The sequence below is a fragment of the Peromyscus maniculatus genome, chromosome 19, assembly GCF_049852395.1.
Source record: "Peromyscus maniculatus bairdii isolate BWxNUB_F1_BW_parent chromosome 19, HU_Pman_BW_mat_3.1, whole genome shotgun sequence".
NCBI classification, from domain to species: domain Eukaryota; kingdom Metazoa; phylum Chordata; class Mammalia; order Rodentia; family Cricetidae; genus Peromyscus; species Peromyscus maniculatus.
In genome coordinates, this window is record NC_134870.1 from 55,792,584 (window position 1) to 55,798,583 (window position 6,000).

Genomic DNA, 6,000 nt, shown 5'->3' on the forward strand with positions numbered 1-6,000 from the left:
GTTCTCTGACCCCAGATAAGTTTATTAGCATGCACAATATTTTGGGGAACACAATATCACCACACGGGTGTGTTATTCAAATCTGCTTCTGAAAAGCTTCCCGTGGTCTGGCTTTCACAGAACCAGAAGGTGCTATGTAAGTGGCCGATCGAGGGGCACAACCGATAGTCCTGTTCAGCTGTGATGCCTGTGAACCACAACACTAACCAGCAAGAGATCTCAAGGTGAAACAGTGGTACTCATACATCTTGGTGGCAAACCAACAGCTGTCTCGACAGGAAGAAGACTATGCCTGTTTCTAGAAACCCAACCAGCTACCTGGGGCTAAGGAGGTCATGGATCTTAGAGGAGAACTTCCTAAATGACTTTTTACTAGACAAGCATAATGCTTGACTACATTCTAATACTTATCCTTATACCACAGGTAAGTGTGGCTCTCACCTTTCATCCAAGGAGCCTCTCTTTGCAGCAGATGGAGGCCATCACAGAAAACTACAACTGGCCATGAGGCAGATATAAGTGGTCCTAAGACAGGAATCAACGGATCATGGGGAACTCAGTCCCAATGAATAAACGACACAACTGTTACACCTAAAGTTCAGGAAACATTGCACAAGACGGGGAGGATCGAGTGTAAGAGCCAGGGGCCCAGGAAATCTGCCAGGTATGGTGATATTTAATCTGTGCACCCCAATAAAGTTTATCTGAAAATCAGAGGAATAAGCCAGCCACTATAGTAAACATAGAGGTCAGGCAATGGTAGCACATGCCTTTAATCCTATCACTCGGGAGGCAGAGATCCGTCTGGAGATCTGTGAGTTCAAGGCTACACTGGGAACAGAGCCAGGCATGGTGGTACATACTTTTAATCCCAGCACTAACCATAAAGGTCTGGAGGCCTGGACAGACAGACAGGAAATGACAGAGCTAGGCAGAAAGAGGAAGTGATGTAGGTGAGCGGGGAGAGGAAATGAGACGGCAGAACAGACATACAGGTGAGGGTATACAGGAAGTAGGTCTCTTTGGAAGCTGCGGAGTTGGTGAGGTGAGGTTAGCTGTGGCTTTTCCAATTCCTCTGATCTCTCAAGTTTTAACCCCTATATCTGGCTTTGGGTTTGTTTGGTTGGTTGGTTGGTTTAGTTTTTCGAGACAGGGTTTCTCTGTGTAGCTTTGCACCTTTCCTGGAACTCACTCTGTAGACCAGGATAGCTTCGAACTCACAGAGATCCGCCTGCCTCTGCCTCCCCAGTGCTGGGATTAAAGGTGTGCACCACCACCACCCAGCTGGCTTTTTTTTATTATTATTATTAATAAGGCCGTTTAGCACTTTGTCTTACAGCCAGGAGAACATGTCTCCTAGAAAGTCAGAGAAGCTACATCCAAGATACCTAAAAAATATGGCTGCCCAAACAAGACATAAACAATGACCAAACAGACATGCTCTTAAAGAGTGGAGAAATCTCTCGGGACCCCACCTGCAGACAAAGAACTATGAACAACTAATGACTGCTAAGAGAGGAAGAATTGGTCTCTTGCAGGGATGAGCACCCTACTGAGTTGTCCAATGCCTCAGGGGTGAGCCCCTTAATTGGCTACCTAATGCAAAATGGTCACCCCTGAATAATAAACACACAACACTAAACAGACTCAGCAGCTTATAGTTATCTACTTATGCATGTATACACGCATATGCATATACAACAATAATAATTTTTAAAAAAGAGGCCATCTGTTTGAGAGGAGAGGAAACGCTAGGGGAAGACACAGGTGGTGATGGAGGCAGGAAAGGCAAAGAGGGAGGTGATGAAATTATATTTAAGTTAAAGATAAAAACCAGTTAGTATTTAAAAATCGGCCTCCTTTGCTTTCATGTTCGTGATTGTGTGTGTAGTATTCGTCTATATTTCTTTCCCATAAGGGAGAGATTTTAAAAAATCGTGAGTGCCTATGTATATAGACACTTGATGAACGTTACACTGACCTAGTGTTGATAACATAACACTAGTTAAACTTAATTGGTATAATTAATTTACATAGCCAAGTAGCCGTTTTCAGGGCTGGAGGTGTGGCTCGGTGATAGAGCCCTTGCCTAATACATGTCATGCTCGGAGATCCACCTACCACAAAGCAAAGCAAAAAACTCCAGGCTGTCTTATGATCATGGTTATTACATGTTGACATGTTCTCTTACATTTATCTGTTTATCTGTGTGGTAGTGATGGTGGTGGTAGTGGTGTGTGTGTGTGTGTTGTGTGTATTTAGGCCATGGCATGCATGAGGAGGCCAGAGGACAATCGATGAGGAGTTTCTTCTTTCCTTCTACTGTGTAGGTCCCAGGGATTGAACTCAGGTCCTCAGACTTCATGGCAAGCACCTTCACCTGATGAGCCATCTTGCCTGTCCTGTTCCAGTGCTCTCATACAGTTTTGAGAAATCTGTCATCTTAGGGTCCATTTTCATCACTTCCCACCGATGAGTGAAAACACCTTTGTAAGTGGACGTTTTCCTGTCCCGACTACCCGGTTCCAAATAACCGACTGAGAGGCTAAATATTACTTATAAATGGTTGGACGATGGCTCTGACTTTTTACTAGCTAACTCTTACACTTAAATTAACCAATATTTCTTATTTACCCTCTGCCACATGGCTCACGACTTGTTACCTCATTTTCTACATGGCCTGCTCCCTCGGTGGCTAGCTAGCATCTCCCCTGACTCCTCCTTTCTTCCTCCCAGAGTTCTCTGGGTCTAGTTGTCCCACCTGTACTTGCTGCCTGGCTACCAGCCTGTATGGTGATATTTTATTTGTGCTGAAATGTGATTTTATTTGTATATTAATAAATAAAGTTGCCTGGGGGTCAGAGCTAATAGCAAGCCATTTAGCAGAAGTCTGGCAGTGGTAGCACGTGCCCTTAATCCCCAATCACGTAGATCTCTGTGTGTTCAAGGACACAGCCAGCTTGGAGACACACGCCTTTAATCTCAATACCAACCATAGAGACCTGGAGGTCTGTATAGACAAGCAGTGACAAGGAGGTCATGTGGTTGGGTTTACAACCAATGAGAAGGCAGAACATAAAGTCAATAAAAAATACAGACACACAGGAAATAGATCTCTTTTTCAGGGGAAGGACGGCAGGGGCAGGAGTGGTAAGAAGGTGGTCTTAGCTCTTGGCTACTGCTTGATCTCTGGGCTTTTAACTCTGCATTTGGCTCTGTGTTTCTTATTTAATAAGACCATTTAGAATTACATCTACAAGCCTGTCAGCTTTTTAACCAGTGAGAGTAATACATATTCACAGCACACCTTGATCTTTCCAACTCCATTCTTTATTATTGTTAGAATTCCCAGCCACTCCCCTGGCTACATGACCATGCATGCACTGTCCAGTAGCCAGGAAAGATGCCTAGTAACCCTAGGGCCTTATATCCTACCTAATCCATGTACTGCGTGGTCATGTAATCTATGTGCATAGGTATGTAAGCCCATTAGCTCATGTGCAGGGCGGTGTGTGTGGAGGAGACCTATAAAAGTAGGTTCCATCTATTCTTTCCTCTCTTCTTGCATGGTCATTCCATAGGCCTATGTACACCCCCTCTCTATTCCCTTAATAAACTCTTATAGTGGGTTTTGTTTTACTTCCTGGCTTATCTCGAACAGTAAACAGCACTGCTTAATAAACAACATTGTGCCACTTAACAATGCACCACTTAATAAATAACAATTATGCCTAGCCTTGAACTGAAGTCTTCCTCATGATAAACTGTTGGATTCTGAATAATACTTGCTATATTCCCCTCTGCTGGGAAGGGCATCCCATCATCCTTCACATCCCAGGTCTGAAATGGCTTCCTCTAGTGTCCCCTAGAGAGAAGTTCCAAAAGCACTTCACACATATCCTCCAGGGAAAGCCTCCCTTCCCACCCTGCACTGTACTGTGGGCCCCTTGAGATCCATGACAGGTCTTCCTCTTGTTTAGAGCATCAGTGTGGTATTCCGTGTGGTCATAGAGTTATTAATTCTCCTAGAATGAAGGAATGGTTGCTGTTGCTGTATAATATTTTTATCTTGCTAATGGTTTCTTTGTCTGCTGGTTTGGGATATTTTTCATTTACCAGATTGGCCTCTGGAATCAATTACCACCCACCACTATGTGAAGGCGTTTTTTGAGGTCTTACCTCATTCCATTTCCTGTTAGTTCACTGGTGATTTGCCCCCCTTCACTTCGTTCTAGATAGAACTGACGTTCCCAGTTTGGCTTTGTGTGACTAGAACTGGAGCACAAGGAAGACTTGCTGCTATCACTGGAGCAGTTCAGAGAAAGGCATCCAGAAGCTTCTGAAAGAAGCGTGTGCATGAGAACACGCCTTTTCTATTTTCCTAAACGCACAGTCTGATGACTGATTGGCTTTCCTATCTACAGAAAGGCAAAGGGTCTGGAGAGATGGCTCAGCAATCAAGATTCCTTACTGCTGCTCTTGATGAGGACCCCAATTCAGCTCCCAGCACCCACAAGTTGCCTCACAACTGCCTGTAATTCCAGTTCCAGGCAATCTCTCACCTTCTTCTGACTTCTGTGGGCACCAGGTACTCATATGATGGACACACATAGATGCAGGCAAGACACATATACACATAAAAACAAACAACTCTTTAGAAAAAACAGGAAGCCATTTTTTCACTTGTCACATTTAGGATTTTTTGTTTGTTTGATTAATTGATTGGTTTGGTTTTTAAGTTTAGTATTATTCTTAAGATAGCAAAAGAAATCAGGTTCAGTGGGACACACCTGCAAGCCCAGAACTCAGGAGTCAAAGGCAGAAAGGTCATGGCTAGTTCAAGGTTAGCCTTGTCTATGCAGGAGGTTCTTGGCCAGTCTGAGCTATGTGGTGAGACCCTATCTCAAAAAAGTAAAATTTAAATATATAAATACATAATAACAAATAAGTAAAAATAAAGATAGCAAAGGAAAAATTAATGCAAACTTAGATTCAGTTTCTCCTCCTGTACTTTTAGCACAGATCAGACTTAACACCAACTGTGTGGGTCTCACCCCCCAATATCAAACAAGCTATCAGTTCTGTAGCGGATATCAGTCAGATGTCCCCTAATCCAGTTCAGTTCTGACAGTGTATGGGAGCTCAGTCCCTGAGATACCTCCACATACTCTTAGTTTTACCCGTGCTTCTGACGAGGCCCTAGTACATCAGGGGGCCTCACAATTCATTCTTCGAGTTCCATTGAGTTCACTTAAACAGATTTCAGAGATAGCTCAAATTGACCGGTTTATTATAGATGATATTATTAATAGAAAGGATACAAAGAAAGAGATACATAGGGCAAGGTGAGCGGGGAGGGTCTTAGGGTACTCCCCAGGAGCCTCCATGGGTTCCGCTATCTAGCAATTCTATGAGCACTGTCCTTTTGGGTTCTTATGGAGACTTCTGCATAAACAGAATTGGACAACTGTGTAGAGAGGTGACTGGACAAAAGGGTGCATGCTGATGCTAATGCAGATGGAGAAGCCCAGCCAGACCTGTCTGTCCACAGCCTTCTTGGCATCTCTGTGATGTATGCCTTCCTCCCAGTCATGGGCCCGGGTTCTTGTTTGCATCAAGGAGTGGGAGGGTCTCATGTTCTACTGTTGCCCCAGGCCAGTCTGTAAGACAGAAATGTAGGGGGAAGTTAGTTTCTATGACCCAAGTTGGCAGAGCAAAATTGTAATTTTAAGGGTTTGCTTTGGGTGAAAAGTTAAGAGCCAGAAACCATGGATGACAACAGAATAAATACTTGTAAATCATATATATGTAATAGAGATATACATGCATACATATATATACAATTGCTACATGTTTGTGATATATGTTATAGTATACCACACATTGCCCATGTGTGTGGGAGAGCAAGTATTTGTATAGTATTGACAGCTATCTGAGGCAGAGAGACACTACCAGCCACTGCTAGGACAAGGAAGATGTAAGGTACCAGTAAGCCACGAG